General features: G+C 49.8%; 1 protein-coding gene across 1 annotated transcript in view; it reads right to left on the bottom strand.

Annotated features, from left to right (window-relative positions):
- TMEM208 (transmembrane protein 208) overlaps positions 1-13,396 on the bottom strand; it is a 63,815-nt gene extending 50,419 nt beyond the window's left edge. Inside the window, exon 1 of the mRNA XM_078669213.1 lies at positions 13,252-13,396. The gene's annotated coding sequence lies outside the window, so the exon portion shown is untranslated. The remainder of the gene's footprint in view (positions 1-13,251) is intronic.
- Positions 13,397-21,600: the final 8,204 nt, after the last annotated feature.

Genomic DNA, 21,600 nt, shown 5'->3' with positions numbered 1-21,600 from the left:
AAGCTTGAGTGCCCTTTACTCCGCCACAGGGAGAAGACATTTTGCCTGCTTATTGGAGGTTTTTAGGGCAAAAATTCCTCCAACATTACTGTATGGAATGGAACTGGTGGACATAAAGCATTGGGGCTTTTTGGAAACGATAGAAGGAAAATTACTAAGGTCTATTACATCTCTTAACTCGGCCTGTTCCGTGGCTGCGTGTAGAATGGAATTCGGTCTCCGTAGCAGCTGGGTGCAGGGCCTATCTGCTTTAGTTCGATGGGTCGTTAGCCTCGCTAGAGGAGAAATGGGGACTTTGAGATTCCTTCTTAAAGGGGAATTGCTGGGTAATTTAAAGGAATACTCTCAAATTGTTAAGAACTTTAGAAAGGCTGTGGCACTTCTTGAATTAGAAGAGAGTACTCTCTTTACTATTTCTCCTTCCCAGTTAAAATCCCTTCTAAAACAGGCGTCATGGGATTTATGTTTTATGTTGGATAAAAAGTATATGCAGGCAAAGAGGGGAGGTGATCTTCTGGTTACCTCATATTCTATGAAGCTTGCCCAACCCTATGTCGCCTGGAATTTACCCCATGGCATTCGGAGATTCTGGTTCCTGTTAAGGCAGGACCTGTTACCCTTGAATAATCTTTTAGCAAAATGGTATGGATCCTCCTCTAGATGTAATTTTTGTAATATATCTGTTCAGGATCGTTCTCATATATTGTTTATTTGCCATGTATTGCTTCCACTTCGTTTGAAATGGATAAAACCAATATGTTTGCAATTGGGTATCCTCAATAAGAATTCTTTTTTACAGGCATTATATTCGCCTCCAAATGAAATGTTCTGCTTCAATATTTTTAACTTTTTTAAATGTTTTTTAGCTATTTATTGATGAAATATGGAGGTTTGTGTCATTGTTTTTCTTGTTATTGGAAAATGTTGTAGTTGTTATTTCATTTAAGAAAAATGTGTGTTTGTATTTGTTGTATTTCGTCTTATGTGGCCCTCTTTTGAGAGCCAAAACATAATAAAATAAATTGAATTGAATTGAAAAGAAGGAATGGTATCGCACATGCCATTTCCAGGAGAACAGGGAACCACGGCTGAGCTCTCCACAGAGGAGCAATCAGAATCAACTCCGCTCGAAAGCGGGACACATAAGCCAGAACCCTGGGGATCATCATGAATGGGGGAAACGCATAACAAAGGGACGGCGGCCATGGTTAAAGGAAGGCATCCGTGGCAAGAGCTTCCGGATCCGGTCTCCAACTGAAGAACTGGGGAAGTTGGGTGTTGAGACGGGACGCAAAGAGATCGATCAGACAAGGGCCCCAAGCCCGAAGGAGTTGACGGAATACACGAGGGTGGAGCCTCCAGTCGCTGAAGTCCTTCAGATACCTGGAGTTCCAATCCGCTACAAGGTTGCGACAACCAGGAAGATACTCCGCAATAACTGTGATCTTGTGCTGAAGACAATAATGCCAAAACTCTTTGGCAATCTCCGCCAACAACCTCGACCGAGTCCCTCCCAGTTTGTTGATGTACCGGACTGCTGAAACATTGTCCATCCGGAGAAGTATGCAGCAGTGGGACTGAAGAGGCGACAGGCACTTGATCGCGAACGACCCCGCCAGCAACTCCAAACAGTTTATGTGGAGTGAAAGTTCCTGGGGAGACCATCGACCCCCCGTCGAGATCGGGCCGCAGCGGGCCCCCCAGCCCCAACGACTGGCATCCGACTCGATCACAATTTCCGGAGAGGATCCGAAAAGAGCCCGACCGTTCCAGGCTTCCATATGATCCAGCCACCATTGCATTTCCGACTTCGCCTCCACCGAAAGAGGAATCTGATCGGAATATCGCAGGCCCCGTTGAAGATGCTGAATCTTCAGACGTTGCAAAGCACGGTAATGCAGCGGAGCTGGGAAGATCGCTTGCAGAGAAGACGCTAAGAGACCGACAACTCGTGCTAACGATCTCAATGACACAGTCTGACTCGAGATAACGGAAGTCAATTCCCGTTTGATGTAGCGAATCTTCTGATGGGGCAACAGAAGCTGACAAGTGAGGGAGTTCACCCTGAACCCCAAGAAATCTATCACTTGAGTAGGATGTAGAACAGACTTGGGAACATTCACCAGAAAACCGAGGGACTGAAGAAGGTTGATAGTCCACTCCAGATGGGACATTAGCTTGACAGGACAATCCGCCAGAAGGAGGATGTCGTCCAAATAGATAATCAAGCGGACCCCGCGACTGCGGAGCGACTCCACAACCGGACGTAACAGTTTTGTGAAGCACCAAGGTGCTGACGATAGGCCGAAGGGAAGAACCTGATATTGATACCAAGTCCCCAGCCACTGAAACTGCAGAAAGCGGCGATGGGGACGAAAGATTGGAACAGAGAGGTAAGCATCCTTGAGGTCCAGACAAACCATCCAATCCTGTTCCCGCAGAAGATCCCTCAACAGATGGATGCCCTCCATCTTGAAGTGACGGTAAACTACTCCCGCATTGAACTCCTTCAGATTGAGAACTAACCTCGATCCCCCTCCCTTCTTCTCCACCGGAAAGACTGAAATGGCAAAACCCAGTGGGTGACGCACGGTCTGTACAATTGCCCCCTTCAACTCTAGAGACTTGAGTTCCTCTGTGATGAACTCTTGACTTTGCTTTGAGAAGTGAAGGGGAAAGGGAGGATGGGACGGACGCAAAGGATGATAGAACTCGATCTTGAACCTCTGAACCATCTCCAGCACCCAGGCATCGCTGGAGAGCGAGCGCCAATTGTCTAGAAAATGGCGGATCCTGCCCCCCAATACAACACAATTACAAAAAGGGGGTGGTGATGGACAGAGTATCTGAGTTAATCAGAGCACTCCTACCCAGTCAACAGATCAGGGCTTGATCCATCACCGTTTTTAGCTCACTGCACCATCCCAGTTCAGAACCTGGCTATATGCAAATTAGTCTGTCCCTGGCCCAGTGCATCATGGGAACAGGGCAGACCAAACTACCAAGCCAATTCTTCACTGGAAAGGAAACAAGCTTCCGGGGACCGGTTTCTGGCATTACAGCCGTCTTCGGCCCGGCTTGCTTGAATCCTGATGGTGCAATGAGCAAGGGACTAATGTCTGAGCATACCCTTCCACACTCATAGTGGCCAAAATAATTACAAAAAGGGGGGGTGATGGACAGAGAATCTGAGTTAATCAGAACACTCCTACCCAGTCAACAGATCAGGGCTTGATCCATCACCGTTTCTTAGCTCACTGCACCATCCCAGTCCAGAACCTGGCTATATGCAAATTAGTCTGTCCCTGGCCCAGTGCATCATGGGAACAGGGCAGACCAAACTACCAAGCCAATTCTTCACTGGAAAGGAAACAAGCTTCCGGGGACCGGTTTCTGGCATTACAGCCGTCTTCGGCCCGGCTTGCTTGAATCCTGATGGTGCAATGAGCAGGGGACTCATGTCTGAGCATACCCTTCCACACTCATGGTGACCAAAATAATTACAAAAAGGGGGTGGTGATGGACAGAGTATCTGAGTTAATCAGAAAACTCCTACCCAGTCAACAGATCAGGGCTTGATCCATCACCGTTATTTAGCTCACTGCACCATCCCAGTTCAGAACCTGGCTATATGCAAATTAGTCTGTCCCTGGCCCAGTGCATCATGGGAACAGGGCAGACCAAACTACCAAGCCAATTCTTCACTGGAAAGGAAACAAGCTTCCGGGGACCGGTTTCTGGCATTACAGCCGTCTTCGGCCCGGCTTGCTTGAATCCTGATGGTGCAATGAGCAAGGGACTCATGTCTGAGCATACCCTTCCACACTCATGGTGGCCAAAATAATTACAAAAAGGGGGTGGTGATGGACAGAGTATCTGAGTTAATCAGAACACTCCTACCCAGTCAACAGATCAGGGCTTGATCCATCACCGTTTTTTAGCTCACTGCACCATCCCAGTTCAGAACCTGGCTATATGCAAATTAGTCTGTCCCTGGCCCAGTGCATCATGGGAACAGGGCAGACCAAACTACCAAGCCAATTCTTCACTGGAAAGGAAACAAGCTTCCGGGGACCGGTTTCTGGCATTACAGCCGTCTTCGGCCCGGCTTGCTTGAATCCTGATGGTGCACTGAGCAAGGGACTCATGTCTGAGCATTCCCTTCCACACTCATGGTGGCCAAAATAATTACAAAAAGAGGGTGGTGATGGACAGAGTATCTGAGTTAATCAGAAAACTCCTACCCAGTCAACAGATCAGGGCTTGATCCATCACCGTTTTTTAGCTCACTGCACCATCCCAGTTCAGAACCTGGCTATATGCAAATTAGTCTGTCCCTGGCCCAGTGCATCATGGGAACAGGGCAGACCAAACTACCAAGCCAATTCTTCACTGGAAAGGAAACAAGCTTCCGGGGACCGATTTCTGGCATTACAGCCGTCTTCGGCCTGGCTTGCTTGAATCCTGATGGTGCAATGAGCAAGGGACTCATGTCTGAGCATACCCTTCCACACTCATGGTGGCCAAAATAATTACAAAAAGGGGGTGGTGATGGACAGAGTATCTGAGTTAATCAGAACACTCCTACCCAGTCAACAGATCAGGGCTTGATCCATCACCGTTTTTTAGCTCACTGCACCATCCCAGTTCAGAACCTGGCTATATGCAAATTAGTCTGTCCCTGGCCCAGTGCATCATGGGAACAGGGCAGACCAAACTACCAAGCCAATTCTTCACTGGAAAGGAAACAAGCTTCCGGGGACCGGTTTCTGGCATTACAGCCGTCTTCGGCCCGGCTTGCTTGAATCCTGATGGTGCAATGAGCAAGGGACTCATGTCTGAGCATACCCTTCCACACTCAGGTGGCCAAAATAATTACAAAAAAGGGGTGGTGATGGACAGAGTATCTGAGTTAATCAGAACACTCCTACCCAGTCAACAGATCAGGGCTTGATCCATCACCGTTTTTTAGCTCACTGCACCATCCCAGTTCAGAACCTGGCTATATGCAAATTAGTCTGTCCCTGGCCCAGTGCATCATGGGAACAGGGCAGACCAAACTACCAAGCCAATTCTTCACTGGAAAGGAAACAAGCTTCCGGGGACCGGTTTCTGGCATTACAGCCAGAACAACACTGCATGCAGGAAGAAGTCTCACCTGAAGTGGCGGAATCTTGATATCCGCCTGATGCGCCACCGGAACGTCCTTTCTTATAGTGGCCACGTCCTTTTCTGGAAGGGTAGAAATTTGAACGTTGGGTGTAGCCCGAATCTTGCTGGCCTCCTCTATGGGACTGATACCCTCTGTGGGAGGGCTGCTGTTGACTGCGGCCGGACGAATGTCCCCTATTTCGTCCGGCCTAGGTGAAAACCAGACGGAATGTCCGGCGAAGAGAGGCCTGGGCCTTATCCAGACCACTAAAAGTGTTGACAAAATTGGTCAATTCTTTTAAGAAGGGCTGACCAAAAAGTAATCCCTGGGCTGCAGGGCCTGACTCGGATGATGAAAGCTCAGCCAGTTTAGGGTCTAGCTTGAGAAGAATAGAGCGGCGCCTCTCGCTGGAGAGCGCGCAATTGGCATTGCCCAACTGACAAATGGCGCGCTGAGACCACTCTATCAGTTCATCCGGATCAACCATCCTGGAAGTACTTTTGGCAAGGAATCCGAGATCCAAAATCTTGGTGAGGGGCCCTAGGAGATCCAGAACTTTGTCCTGGCACGAACGCCAGGACCTATCGAGACCCTTTTTAGGATCCTTTGCAAATTTTCGCAAATAAGTGATCATGGTGGGATCCACCTCAGGTGTGTCCGCCAGGTGATCCGCCAGATTGGGCCTTGGACATTCGGAGCGGAGACGGGCACGCACCTCCTTTTCAAAGGGCCGCCGGATGTGCTGTTGAACATATTCCGTGACCGCAGGAGACGGTAACCATGCAGTGGACTGTGGATGAAAAACAAGAAATTTGAGAAGGGTCGAAGGAGATATATTTAAAGACCTATCATCCCATCTCCAACATCAATCACTTATATACCAAGGAGGATGAGAGGTCTAGAATGGGTGGTGGCACAAGGAAACTATGAGACAAGTAGATAGTAGAGTAGCAGTTGGCCGAGATATTCCCATCAAACCACCCTAACTTGGCGGAGTTTCATCATATGGGATATTTGTAGGAACACCCGACTCTACCGCCCAAACCATCAACTGATGGTGCGGGAGTGGATGAAGATCTTACACTCATGCGAAACTGTTACTCTTAGAATGGTGATGAAAATGTGCGTGCAGTGCTGTGGTGAAAAAATGTTAAAATTAGCGACTCAGACAGAAACAGGTTTATTAAAGAAAGTCTGAGTGTTAATGTTAAAAACACGCCAGGTAGTTGGAACTAATGACTACACTGTGGCGCTGTGCAGGTGGTCAACATGTTTCAGCCTAGAGGACGTGTCGTCAGGCTTTCGTCAGGACCAAGAAGTAGAGCTACTGCCACTGAAAGTGATTTACGACACAGTGAAGTGAAAACATAAATAGAAATGCAATTAGCTACCATGAACTTGGAGCCCCAATGTCCATATGTAGAGAGTAATTTTCTTTCACAACCCTGAAATATAAACAAGATTATGTGCATTACAAATATATACCACAAGCTCATAGGAAGAAAGTGTGCACCACACCCTAAACGAGATCAAAAGGTGTCCCGTTCAACATTCAAGTCTACTTACTCATTCACAGAACATTTTTCTCAGATTACATTGGATGTTTACTTCCTAGTTCTCTGCTGACATACGGCAGCACTTTACTGACCTTTGTTAATCTCTATTTGTCTTAGTTCTCCTGGCAAAAGTCTTTTGACTAGAGCTCATCATTATTTATGTCCAGCTCTTGTATAGTTGTGTTATGGTCTCTGTAAATCAAGTCCACAGTCAATGGGTGTTGGATAACAGTTGTTGTTACTAGTGGTAGAAAGCTTATAATTCTTATGGACACTTTGCTGGAAACGCTTTTAGACTCCACCCACCCTCCTGTCAGGTGCTATAACACACCTCACCACCAGAAGCATATCCTGTTTTGTTTCCTGTTGGATGGAATTCTGATGGGTGGCGCTTGGGTGAGTGCCGGGCACTTACCTGCTACGCCTGTCCTGTGGTTTCCTCCTTTGCTGGGCCTTGGGGGTGCTCGTGGACCTCCGTGGGATTTTGGACGCCGGGCTGCTGGGCTTTCTGTGCTTTCCTGGATCGCAGGGGACCTGGGTTGCGGGGCCTCTCGGGTCCCCGGGGATTTCGTCTTCTCTTTGGACTCCCTGGCTTCCTGAGCTGGTCGGGCGCATGTGTGCATCCCGGGGCCGTCTCTGCTTTCTGCCATGTTGCCTGAGGATTCCGGTTCCTTCTTCTGCCCTGTGCTTTTAAGGTTTGTTTTCGCTGCCTGGCACGCCGCGGCTTCTCGCATACCGGCCGTTCCTGATTCTGGCTTGTCTGCCTCTGCTGGGCGCGCTCGCCTCCTGGGACTTGGAGCTCGTCTTTGTGACTGTCCGGTTTTGCCTCTGGCGTGCGGCGGCCGTTTCTGCTTGGCTGCGAGGGCTGGAGACTCCGGGTTGTGTCGGACTACGGCTGGGAGGCCGGTTCCGGCTTCTGCTCCTCATTTGCCTGTACAAGCACCTGGGTGGGCTCCGGGATGCTTGTCTTCCGTCTTGGATTGGATGGAGGGGGTGACGTCATCGTTTCCTTTGGAGTCGGTGCCTTCTGGGGATTTCATTCGACGGCCGCTGCTTCGGCCCCTCCTTCCCCCTCTTTCCTCGTCAGTTCTTCGCTGTGGCTCAGCTGATGGGTGAGTGATTCTTCATTTATTTGGCGGGAATCTGCTATTCTTTCCTTTCTTCTTGCTCCTTGTGGTGCCGCTGTGTGTCCCAAGTCTGCTCTGTCTGCTGGTTTGCTGTGGCTCGTGGGTGCTGCTTTGCTATGGGGAAACACCACGGGAAGAGAAAGCATGTCTCTCCTGTTCGGTCTTCCTCTTCCTCCACGGATAGTGGGGATTCTGCTCCTGCTGCTAGGCGTGCCGGTTTGGATGACACTAAGCGTCTGAAGCGCCTGATTTTGGAGACGCTGTCTGATCTCAAGGCTTCCAGGAAGGGTACTGGGAGTCGCTCTGATATTTCTTCCTCTGCTTCCTCGGATGAGTCTACTTTGGGCGCTGTGGATCTGAAGGGAAAGTACATTTCCAAGGACCTGATGCCTGATCTTCTTTGTCATGTTAGGGAGAATATGGGCTTCCCTGAGGACTCTGTGCCCAGCACCTCCCAGGACGCTGTTCTGCCGCAGTTTCGGAAGCCTGTGTCTTCTTCCATGCCCATCCACCCCTTTGTCATGGATGTCCTCCTTAAGGAATGGAAGGACCCGGACCATATTTCTATGACCAGATTTATGTCAAAGCTCTATCCTTTGCAGGATATGGAGGTTGCCCTGCCTGATTCGGTGCAGGTGGACTCTATTGTTGCTTCTCTGGTGGGTCGGCCTTCCATGGCGGATGATAATATCCTGAAGGATGGCGTTGATAAAAAGATGGACTCTGCTCTGAAGAAGTCCTATGCTGGCTCTCACCTGGCCCTTCGGTCGGGGGTGTATGGTGCATATGTTGCGCAGTCTTTGCTGGCTGACTTCAAGACTTTGTTTTCTGCTATGCAGGAGGGGAGCGCTTGTCCGGAGTTGCTGGAATCTATGGAACGTCAAACGGAGTTCCTTTCGGACATTGCCTTTGACTCGGTCAGGGCTTCGGCTCTGTCTTGTGGTTCCTCTGTTGCTGCCCGTCGGAACTTGCTGCTCCGGGGTTGGAAGACAGATGCTGCGCAGCGATCTATGGCCTTAAGATTGCCGTTTTCTGGTACTCATCTTTTTGGGGACGTCCTGGAGGACAAGCTCCATAAGGTCTTCAAGGAGAGGAAGCATTCGTTATCATTCCGTCATACTCCTTCTCATAAGGGGTCCTCCTTCTCGATTGCACGGTCCTTTCGTCAGCCTTCCAGATTTCAGCAGTCCTCGTTTAAAGGCCAGCGTGGTGCACGTAGATCTTTTCCTAGGAGGTTCCAGAAGAAGCCTCCGCTGGATGGTGGGCCTGGCGCTCCTCATTCCTGACTACGCCGTTCCGGTGCCCGGTCTCGCTGGTGGTCGGCCCGCGGTTGGTGGGAGGCTGCGGCTGTTCCTCCATGCTTGGCTGCTGACGACCTCCGACCAGTGGGTGCTGGATGTTCTTTCCAGGGGTTACCGGATAGAGTTCCTGTCTCCTCCGCCTCCCTCGGGTGTTGTGGTGACCCCTTTGCCTTCGGACCCATCTCGCCGTCTGGCGTTGCTGGAGGGTGTTCAGGTGCTGTTCAATAAGCGGGCGATTGTCCCGGTCCCCCCCTAGAACGTGGGCTGGGGACTTATTCCATCGTCTTTGTGGTTCCGAAGGTCACGGGGGGTTTCCGTGTTGTCATCAATCTTCGGGCCCTGAACTTATTTGTGAAGAAGATCCCATTCAAGATGGAGACTTTGCAGAAGGTGATTCCCCTGATACAGGAGGGTTGGGTGTTCACCTCGCTCCATCTCCAGGATGCCTACCTTCATGTTCCGATGGCGCTGGTGGATCAGCAGTTCCTGCGCTTCTGCCTGGAGGGTCATCACTGGCAGTTCTGCGTCCTTCCCTTTGGTCTCCGGTCCGCCTCCAGGGTGTTCACCAAGGTGGCTGCTCCCTTGGTGGCTCATCTCCATCTCCTGGGGGTGTCCGTGTTTCCATACCTGGACGATTGGCTGCTGCAGGCTCCGTCTCCGGAGGTCATGTCTCGCCACCTTTCCTTGACCATGCGTACGCTCGGAGATCATGGTTTCCTTATCAATCTGCCGAAGAGTCACCTGGACCCTGCGACTCAGAGGACCTTCATTGGGGCGGTGTTCGACTCTGTTCAGGGCAAGGTCTTTCTCCCGGAGTCCCGGATTCTACGTCTTCAGTGTTTGCTGAGGAGGTTGCTCTCCTGCAGTGGCTGGTGGTTCAGGGCCACATGTCTGCCACTGTGTTCACGGTGCCCTGGGCCAGGGTTCATCTTCGGCCTCTGTTGTGGCATGTTCAGAGTTGGGTGCCCTTTCCTGTCCTGGACTTCTCGATTCCTGTGCCTGTGTCTCCGGAGTTGGTGTCTTCTCTCCAGTGGTGGCTGGATTCTTCGAATCTGTCGAAGGGCATGTGGTTCCATCCTCCGCCCCCCTTGGTATTGACGACGGATGCCAGCGCTTCCGGATGGGGTGCGACTCTGGGCCCTTGGGCGGTGCAGGCGCGTTGGATTCCTTCGGAGTTGCGCCGTTCTTCGAATTGGAGGGAGCTGTCTGCGGTGGAGAGGGCTCTTCGTCTTTTCAAGGATCGTCTTCTGGGGTGCAACGTGTTGGTGAGGTCAGACACCACTGTGACCGTGGCCTACATCAACCACCAGGGCAGTACCCGCTGCCTTTCCCTGCACTTGGTGGCGTGTGCAATTGTGAGTTGGGCCGAGTGTCATCTTGTGGCCCTCTCTGCTCTGCACATTCGGGGTGTGGACAACGTGGTTGCAGATTCCTTGAGTCGGAGGTTCCCGTCCTCTCTCTCCCTGTGTCTGGCCCCTCGGATATTCCGGTTGCTCTGCCGGAGGTTCGGGACTCCAGTGCTGGACCTGTTTGCCTCCCAGACTGATGCCCTGCTTCCCCTGTTCTGCTCCAGGACTCCGGAGTCGGGGCTTGGGGAGTGGATGCCTTGTCTGTCCTTTGGCCTCCTTGGTTCCTCTATGCGTTTCCCCCTTTCCTCTGATCCCTGCCTTCTTGCTGAAGGTTCAGCGGGTGGGGGCTCAGGTGGTGGATGTTCTCCCTTATTGGCCTCGCCGCTCCTGGTTTCCTCTGCTGCTGAGTCTGGCGGTGGGCCCTCCGTGGATCCTGCCCCGCTACCCGTCTCCTCTGGGTTCCCCGTCTTCCTCCCTGTTGGTTCCTCTCAACTTGGCGGTCTGGAGGTTGAACGGCTGTCTCTTGGAGTCCGGGGTTTGCCCGACCACCTCATCACTGTGATGCAGGCTTCTCGTCAGAAGTCCACTCTTTCCTCCTATTCCAAGCACTGGGTTTCCTTTTCTTCTTGGTGTGCTGCCCTGGGCCTGTCCCCTGCCTCCTGTGGTGTTTCTTCTGTTCTTCAGTTTTTTTTGGATGGCTTTCAAAAGCACTATGCTTTGTCCACTTTGAAGGGTCAGTGGTCTGCTATCCGGGCCTTTCGGGATCCGGCTTCTCTTCTGCCTTCGGACGGGTTGTTGGTTTCCCGTCTGTTTCGGAGTTTCTCGCTTTCTGCTCCTTCTGTCCGCTCCCCGGTTCCTCCTTGGGATCTTTCTTTGGTTTTGGGTGTTTTACAGTCCCCTCCTTTTGAACCTTTGGAGTCCGTGGACTTGAAATTCCTGTCTTTCAAGGTGGCCTTTTTGGTGGCTGTTACGTCTGCTCGGAGGTTGGGCGAGCTGACGGCGTTGCATTGCTCTCCCCCCTTTTTGAGGTTTTTGGACGACGCGGTGGTCCTTTCTTTGGACCCCGGATTTTTGCCAAAAATTAGTTCTCGTTTCCATTCCTCCCAGGAGTTGATTCTTCCTTCTCTCTGTCCTTCTCCTTCCTCGCCTTCTGACGTCTTGCTCCATTCTTTGGATGTGCGGCGTGCCTTGTCTGTCTATGTGGCACGTTCTGCTGGGTTTCGGTCTTCTGACTCCCTCTTTGTGACCTTTGGTTTGGCTGGTAGGGGTAAGGCTGCCTCCCGTCTTACTTTGGTTCGTTGGATCAAGGCTGTGATCTCTTTGGCATACCAGGGCTCTGGTTTGCCTTGTCCGTCTGGGGTTCAGGCTAGATCTACCAGGGGTGTGTCTGCTTCTTGGGCCGCTTTCCATGGAGTTCCCCTTGAGGAGATTTGTAGGGCGGGGACCTGGGCGTCCGAGTCCACTTTTGTGCTACATTATCGCTTGAATTGTGCTCTGTCTGGCCGCCCTAATTTTGGTTCTGGTGTGTTGCAAGCTGTGGGCCCCCCGTGTCTGATTTGTTTGTTTCTGTTTGTTAATAAATCTCTGTCTTGCTGCACTCCTTGGTGTCTGCTCTGTTTTCGTTTGTGGTGTGCCAAAGGCCTTTGTGCTTTGGTATGCCTCATGTTTGATGACTGGGTCGAGGACGAGGGACGTAGAGGTAATGCTTTGATTACTGGGGGTAATCCCCACTACTCTTAGTCCTACTCGTCCTCGACCCAGTCATACATCCCGCCCGCCCTCCCTTTCCAGGCCTTTGGTGCTTGGTACATCAGGATATGCTTCTGGTGGTGAGGTGTGTTATAGCACCTGACAGGAGGGTGGGTGGAGTCTAAAAGCGTTTCCTGTTTTGTTTCCTGTCGTGTGGAATACCTCATGTGTGATGACTGGGTCGAGGACGAGTAGGACTAAGAGTAATGGGGATTACCCCCAGTAATCAAAGCAGCACTGCCTTTGGGTTGAAAGGGTCATCTGTTTCTGAAATTCACTTTGACCCAGTGAAAAACCAAGAACGTGAAATCCTTCCTTGCTCATAATCAATAAGATCACGCTGAAATGTATGCATTTTCCTATCGTAAGAATCTTTTCATAGTTTTTCATCCTTATTTTCAATTATTTTTCAAATTTTGCCATTTTTTCTTTGTCTTCCAATGCATGTCACTGGTCTCTGAGTTCTTTAATGTTTTTCATGATGTTATCTCTGTTGATTTCTGCATATTTTACAAGCAGGGTCATCATCCTATGAGAGCTCTTTACATTCAAATCCACCCATTGTTTTATGAGGTAGGGATAGGGGTTTTCATAAGTTGGGGTGATCATGATTCTAAGTCCCCTTTGCACCCTGCCAACTTCTAGCTATTTTTTAAGTGATTGTACTTCCCACCATTTATATATTTCAGTTTTGGTGAGTCTGTCCAATTTAGTGGTGATTGATTGAAACGATGTGGCGTCGGTGCAAGTCTTCGATGTTGACGTTGATGCCTCTCCTCTACTAGTACAGGCCTCACTGAAAAGCCCTTCGGCTAGTTTTTAACTTGTTTCTATTTATTCATCTGCCATGATGGAAGTCTGTTTATGTAACTACAATATCCAGAATGCAATATGTTGGCAACACTTAAATGAGCTGAAACTTTTTGGAGGAAAAAGCATCCGGCTCCCACCTCTAATATTAACACAGTTAGTAATATGTGCGTTGAAACCCCTCTGGAACTCTCACAGCGCACTTACCTTCGTGTCTCAGTATCTTTGTAGGATGGGGGCACGTTGTGTTGTGGCTACACCATTTCCAAACTTCGTGTGTGGCGTTGTGCATCCAAATTGTCGGATTTGCTGAGAAACGCACGGGTGTGTAATTATAGCAGGAGACTTCTCACCCACAAGGATCCACCGGGGAAGAACGACACTCAACAGGGCTTGCAATGTTCAAGATGTAGTGTATCATTCCATCAAGAAAAATATATCTGTAAAAAGAGGCTAAGCGTTCCAGTCGTGTGGTGCACCCTATTTTATCTATATAGAAGGTGCAGGTTATCACTGCACTAAAAAATACATGTACGTTTTTGAGATCTTGAGAAAAACTGGTGCAAAATTTTACGAAACGCGGTCAGATGCTTTAATAGCAAAATGTATGCTACCTGGACAAGAGCATGGTACTTATTGCTTTAATATTTGTATATAAGTGTCTTGACTCTCGCGAGTAATCTATTAAGACCCCCTCTGGCATGATAACACTGATGGATCGGAAACACAGCTGAACGTGACACTTATACAAGGTGTGAAGCACTGACATCAAAGCAACAACTGACGTGATGCACGAAGAATGCCTTGCAAGCCACCACCAGATTATGCAATGCTGACATAACTTCAGAGTGGTGAAGTCCTTTGAGCAGCGTGGGAGCAGAGATCTGAAGGAGCCAGCCAGCGCTGTCCCTGCTTCTTGTCCCAGGATCTTAAAACGAGCCAGGCGCCATGCTCACCAGTGTTTTAAAAGTGAAAGCGCTAACATTAAGCTTGGTACCGGGGGAGGGCGGAATTAAACGAGCAAATAAACAAACCAGGAGCGAGGGGCAGCTGGTGGTAGGGGTGACAACAGAGGAATAATAAGGAAAGCGGCATATTACGGGCGCCATGGCAAACAAGCACTAATGAGTGGCGGCTACGGCGGAAAGTAACCTTCCCTCATCCCCGTGTGTGCAGGCTAAGGCTCCGGCCTGCCCTCGTAAAGCGCACCGCAGAACGTGCATTAGTATTACACCCACCATGCTGCTAATGCTGATATTGACCCTGGTGCAGCTGTGCTTCTGCTTCCGGGTAACGTTTGCATTGCGCATGTCTGCTGGACAGGTCAGGCAAAACAGAGTTCCGATTTGAGTCAGCCAATCCCAGGGGGAAAAAGCATTTATAAATGCAATAGGACTCGTATATACACCAGCCCCATTGCATTTTAAACAAAAGTGCGGTAGTCGAAAAAGGCACGAACGGGAGGGGCGGGGGGAGGGGTGCAGGGGGGTAAAAAGTGAGGGACTGAAGGAGAGGGGAGGGGAAACACAAGGAAAAAATAGCATTACTGTTGTAATGAGGTAGGCAGGCACCAATGATGACTCTGAGACCTTGCTGTAGTTAACTCTTCTTTATTGGTTATAACTCCTAACAACCCCAAAGAGCGCCGAGCCTCCGCTCCAGCGCCCGCTCTTCCCGCTGTGGTTTCGCGCTCTCCGCGCTCAGCCACGCCCCCAACACCCGCAGCCAATCCTGGCCGCCTGCACGTCACGTCCGCCGACGTGCCGTACAACATCTAGAGCGTCTCTACATATCTCCCTTTTTTCACACAAACATTTCAACTTACAGTCCGTCGCTCAAATCATAGTCTCTGAATCTCGTTGGCCTCACCACAGCTCTACCACTCCGTGTCCGTCTCGCAGGGGTGGTGTTGTTCTCTTCTTCGCCTTGTCTGTCTCTGTTATCGCCATTCTCCTCGACTCTTATCTCCTGCTCGCTGTTCCTTGCTTCTCCTTGTCTTTGCTCTCCTTCTTTCAATGTGATCTCGTTCTCCTGATGTTCTCGCTTCTCACTCTCGCATTCTTCTGATTCTCCACCTGCCCTTTCACAGTCCCAAACAAGGATCTTATTACATCTGGCCATGCGGTCTTGTGACCATATGTTGCCGTCACTCAGCCTGGCCGCTCTTCCCTTAATTTCCTTCACCTGCAGGGGCTTGCTGTATTTGCTCTCTCCTTTTCTTTGCAGAGTGGGCAGCTTCACTCTCACCCATTCTCCTTCTTTGAGTTCTGTGTCTCGCACGTTCTTCCGGGCATTATAATGTCTTGTGTATACTGCCTTGGCTTTCTCAATGTTAGCCCGCACCACCGCAGGGGACCATTCACTTACTACTGTCTTTTCCTTCCACACCCGGTTGTCCTGAGTGAACGGTTCTCGGCCGCGCAGCAGCTGGAAGGGGCTGTATCCTGTACTTGTGGGAGTGATCCTGTACGCCCACAACATGTGCCATATGTCCTTCTCCCAGTCTTTGTTGTCCGAGATGGCTGCTTGGATCGACCCCATTACCACCCTATTGAAGCGTTCGACTTGACCGTTCCCTGCTGGGTGGTATATCGATGTGTGCTTCGCTTGGATGCCGTTCCTTCCTAGGAAGTTGTCCCACTTTTCCGATCGGAACTGGGGCCCATTATCACTGAGGATAGACTTGGGTATGCCTTCCCTCACAAAAGTGTCTGCCAGGAATTTCACTATGGTATCCGTGTCCATGGCTTCCTCTATCTTGATCTCTGGCCATTTCGAGAACCTGTCAACAAGGACACACACGTACTTCTGGACCCCTTGGGTGTCTAGGACGGGCCTAAGATGTCGACAGACAACTCTTCCCAGGGGTTCTTTGGTATTTCGAATGCACCCAATGCTGGGCGCAGAGGTTTGAGTGTCTTGTCTGCGCCTTGGCACCTCACGCACTCTCTTACATGTCGTTCCGCTCTTATGTCCATTCCCGGCCACCAATAGTTCTGCTTGGACCTCAGTTTGAGTTTCCCTATGCCCAGGTGCCCTTCGTGCAACATGTCCAGCAGTCGGGGTATGATGTTCGTTGGAGGGACAACTTTCTCTCCTCTATATACAAATGTTCCTTGATTGTCCAGGGAGAGTTCCTCCCTCACTTCAAAGTAGGGGTTGAGTTCCTTCCGGACCCGTCTCTTATCCGGCCATCCTTGAGTGATGTAAGTTTTCACCTCTTCTAACGTCTGGTCCTCTGCATACGCCTGTGTCCATTCCTGAAGGCTGATAACCTTTTCATGATCCTCCATTAGTGCCACCCATTCTTCTGTGCATGACTTGTCCTCTTCACTAGGTTCCATAGCCGCCGCTCGGCTCAGGTAGTCTGCTACCTTGTTTTTGCTGCCTGGTATGTGTTCCACATCATACCTAAACTCTAGGAGCTTTAGCGACATCTTCGATATCCGGGGTGTCGCCTCTGCATGGCCACTCGATGTCAGCACTCTCAGTAGTGGTTTGTGGTCGGTCCGTAGTTGAAATCTGGTGCCCCACAGGAATTGTCGAAAGCGCGTGGTGGCCCACACCACCGCCAGCATCTCCTTTTCTATCACACTGTACTTCCTTTCTGTCTCACTCAGTGTGCGCGAGGCGAAGCAGATCGTCTCCAGCTGACCTTGCCCTCGGTCTTGCATGAGGACTGCACCCAGTCCCTTGTCGCTGGCGTCTGTTGTGAGGACGGTTTTGCCTTGAGGGTCGAACCCTTGAAGGGGTATGGCCCCTGCCACTTCCTTTTTGATGATCTCGAATTCCCTTTGTGTGTCCTCTGACCACTTGAATTCCGTGTTCTCTTTCGTTAGCTGTCTCATATGATGAGTCTTAGAGGCAAAGTGCTGCACAAATTTTCCGTAATACTCTGCCATCCCCAGGAATGACCTGACCTCTTCCTTGGTGGAGGGGGGTGGTGCCTCGCAAATCGCTCTGACGTTGTCTGCTTTGGGGGTTACGCCTTGCGCCCCTATCTCATGCCCCAGGTAGGTTACCGAGTCCATCCCTATTTTGCATTTGGACCATTCAGCCGTGAGTCCTTTTCCTTCTAGGATCTTCAAGACTTCTGCCAACTTCCTGTCGTGGTCTGGTATGTCTCTGCCCATCACCAGGATGTCATCTTGGAAGTATTGGACTTCCTTGATGTCCTTGAATAATTGGTGCATCATCTTCTGGAACACCGCCGCTGCAGAAGCTAAACCGAATGGCATCCTGCGGAATTGATAGCACCCAAACGGGGTGATGAAAGATGTTAGTTTGCGGCTGTCCGGATGCAGAGCAATTTGATGATATGCAGAGGTCAAGTCTATTGTTGAGTACCACTTAATCCCCCTGGTGCTGGCCAGCATCTCCTCTATCCTGGGCAAGGGGAATCTTTCCACCACAATGTTTTTATTCAGTTCTCTCAGGTCAACGCACAACCGGACCCTTCCGTTGGGTTTCTTGACCACTACCAGGGGCGCCAGCCACTCGGCGCACGTGATGGGTTCTATGATCCCCTTGTTTTCCAGGTCTTGTAGTTCTGCTCTCACAGCGTCTCTCACTGCCAACGGGACATTTCTAGCCTTGTGGGCCACCGGGACAGCGTTCTCCTTCAGGATGATCTTGTGGGCGAATTTTTCCAGCTTCCCCACTGTGCCCCCAAATACCTTTGGATATTCGCTTTTCCATGTGTCCAGACTTGGCCCTGCCACCTGGTCCGTCAGAAGAATTTGCTCCTTGCCGCCCGGATCCAGCTTGATTCCTAGGTCGCCCTGATCCAACCAACCCAAGACTGACGGCCCTCTCTCCGATACATAGAGTTTACAGTGTGCTGAAATTCGAAGGTCAAGGGTCTGAATCCTGCCATGGGGATACGATCTCCGTTGTACGTGACCGGGCGGATGTCTAGCTTTTCTAGCTCTGGCCCGAGTCGTGGCGCAAATTTCTCCTCCCACACTGCTCTCTGGATGATGGTGAAGGGAGACCCTGTATCTGCCACCACGTTGATCTTGACACCGCCTATAGCCATCTCCAAAACCGGTTTCATCGTGCGTCTACCTTCTCTGTCTAGAACTTTGCCCTCCGTGCTTAGTACCTGATCCTCAATGTAGATCACTGTGACTTCTTCTGGCTCCGAATCGCCGTCCGGATCGTCGTTGCCTTGACCCACACATCTCACCATGCTCTTGGAGGCCTTCTTCCTGCAAACCTTCTCGTAGTGGCCGATTATTCCACAGAACGCACACTTGGCGCGGAACGCGGGGCACTTCCGATCGTGCGCCTCGTGCGACCAGCTCCCACACCTGTAGCATGACTTCCTGTTGCTTCCCGCTTGTTTACTCGACGTGTTCGTGCTGCTTTGCCACTTGCTGGGCCCTCTTTCTGTTGGTTTCCTGTTTCGGTACTCTCTGCTAGTCCCCTCGTCATCCACTTTGTTCACCATCGTGCTGGACGCCATATCTTTTTTCGTCACTTCAGCGCATCGCCGTGCTAATTCCGCTCTCTTCACGATGACCAACACCTCCTTCAGTGTGGTGTCTCCACTAGCCCATAGCTTGTCCTGCACATTCGTGCACGTGGTATGCATCACCACCTGGTCCTTGATGAATTCCTCTTCCCAGTTGGTGTACCTGCACGTGGCTGCCAGTCGTTTCAGTGCCGCCACATACTCCTCCACTGTTTCTCCTTGCTTCTGCTTCCTCTGTTGGAAATTAAACCTATCCACCGACACGCACACCGCCGGTCTGAAGTGTTCATTGAGGTCTTCGAGCGCATGTGCGTATACGTCGTCGTCTGTGGATGTCCTCTGTTTCGGGACCAAGCTCTTGTAAATCCGGAGTCCTTCTGGGCCTAAGTTCAGTAGCAAAATGCGTTTCTTCCTCTGGGGTTTGAATACCTCCTCATTCTCATCTTCCAGTACACCTATGAAATTGTCGATGTATTCTCTCCAGTCCTCCCACTTCATGAGGGGTTCTCCTGGGCGAGGTAAGAACTGTACCGGAGCCATCGCGTAGCCTGCTTGCGCGCTCATCTTCTCGCTCTTCGCTGCAGGTAGTGATCTTACTTGGCCACGGGGACTCCCTGGTGCGTCGTCTTGTTCTTCTCCACTTGCTGGGGTTCGGGGACTGTCCTTGTCGGCCCCCTCGGCTCCTTGTGAACCCTCCAGCGCGTGCTCACTGGTCTGCTGCTCGCTGGGTGGGTCGGCGCTCTTCTCCTGCCTTACTTCTAGGTTTCCAGGGCTTTTCCTCCCTTTTTTCCTTCCTCTGCGCCACACCCTCCGGTGTGCCGGGCTCTGCCGCGCTCTTTGGGGTACCTGTTCTCCTGCACCAGGTAGTCTTGCTCCCCTGTACCTCGTGGGGTGGTCCTGAAGCTTCTGGTGCTTGCTTGTCGCATAGGGCTGAGTCAGTGGTTCTGCCTTGCTGGGGGGTCTTCAATCCCACCCTCGTCGCCACTGTAATGAGGTAGGCAGGCACCAATGATGACTCTGAGACCTTGCTGTAGTTAACTCTTCTTTATTGGTTATAACTCCTAACAACCCCAAAGAGCGCCGAGCCTCCGCTCCAGCGCCCGCTCTTCCCGCTGTGGTTTCGCGCTCTCCGCGCTCAGCCACGCCCCCAACACCCGCAGCCAATCCTGGCCGCCTGCACGTCACGTCCGCCGACGTGCCGTGCAACATCTAGAGCGTCTCTACAACTGTAAAGGGGCTAATAGCCTCGGAAGACTACAAATGACAACATGGCGGTGAAGAGGAGGGACTAAGAATAGGGAAACCAATGAAGACACTGCATTTCTGATTAAAGCCAATGAAAATCATGGATGTAAAGTGGGTGGAGCTTCCCCCCACTATACTGAATACTGCATGTTTCGCAAAGCGAACAGTGCGTTTCACTGCAACGCTATGTGAAACCTTAAAAATGGAGTGGGGGGTCTCACCAAGTTAGGCAGAATGGGTGTGATTGCACCTGGTGTGACATCACAAAAAGTAACATCATGCCATGTGACATCGCATGTGGCATCACAGGAAGTGGCATCACAATCCATGAACTCACAGGAAGTGACATCAGATCTTAATACCTCAAATATGTTTAGCAGGGCTATCATGTGTACATTTGAGTGCATTACAATATTTAACAAATTTGATTTTGGATTGGGGTTGTGCCAAAATATTGACACAAACCCGAAGCAAAATATGGGCCTCAATTTATGATTTTTTTTAAAACACAGCCCCAAAGAATTTGGCAACAAGGAGAAACGTGGCAGTTAATCTGTTTTGCTTAGTTGGTAGCAAAGTCTGTATTGTAAAATATCTTAAGGGGTTAAGGCACCTGCTGCAGAGTTCTTTGTGTGCCAGCTAAATCTCAGGAAATAATAATAATGGTAAGATAACTCTGGAGTATAACGTATTTGCTGGCGAGATCTGTGTTTTGCCTAGTCCAATTTTTGAATCAAAGTAGCAAAGAGGGTTAATATGTGGCCAAAAAAGCACATTATGCAACATGCAGATGACAGATTTTTATTTTATGTAAATGTGAAAGAGAGTTACTGCTTTTATCACAGAGATTCTTTTGTTATTTGCAGTTCATAAATTGTAATCCTAATATAGTACAGTGAAGTGTGAATAACATGGGGTTTGTACACCTTGTAACCCTCGCTGTCTTATGTAACACCTCCTTTATACTGATGTACACACATGATTTATTGTCAATGTATAATTTGTAGGTGTGATGTAAAATGCTCTGCACCCTGCATTGGTATGAGTTGTGGCACTATTCCTTCCAATACAGGGTGTCAGAGCGCTTTACATAAAACGTACACAAATAACAATTTAAATACCACTAGTTTGTTTTATTTCTTTTATAACACTTTAGCACTACTGTAGAGCTAAAGCGTTATAGAAGAAATAAAACAAAATAGTGGTATTTAAATTGTTCTTTGCGTAAATGCTGGGGCGACCGACACATCCAACATTCTTACAGTGTACACATAGCTCTTATATACAGGGACAGAACAAAGTAAAAAAAAGGTTGTAGTAGAAAATACTTTATTCAGTAGCCAAGTACCATCAAAGTATACATAAGCAGAACAATACAATAAATAAATCAAAATACATTTTTAAAACATTGCACAACTCAGTTCATATTAAAAAGAACAAATGCTATTGGAAAATCTGCCACGTTTTTACCAGACTGCCTGTAAAATTGTACTAGTGGCAATGACTGTTGCAGGAGTAGTATCACTTTTTAGAATTCTAAAGACCAATAGGTATCTAGTCAACTCCAGGTTGAGACATAAAGGTATAATCCATTTCCGGTGCGGGCCAAAATAGCCAGGATAAAAAAATAATATATTTATCTCATCCTCATTCTCCAAGCCACACGCCGGGCAAATACCAGAAACTGGGTCCTTGTGCCATTTATTACTAACGGACCTCAGAGGTAAAGTGCGAAATCAAAAACAAATATAAAGGCTTTTGGCTAGGGGGGAGGAGACACAATCTAAAAATACCTTGAATCAGGAGAATGGTTTAATGTCTAGAAATGTATCTGT

The sequence above is a fragment of the Lissotriton helveticus genome, chromosome 12 (assembly GCF_964261635.1).
Source record: "Lissotriton helveticus chromosome 12, aLisHel1.1, whole genome shotgun sequence".
Lineage (NCBI taxonomy): Eukaryota > Metazoa > Chordata > Amphibia > Caudata > Salamandridae > Lissotriton > Lissotriton helveticus.
This window is presented reverse-complemented; position numbering and strand designations above follow the sequence as displayed.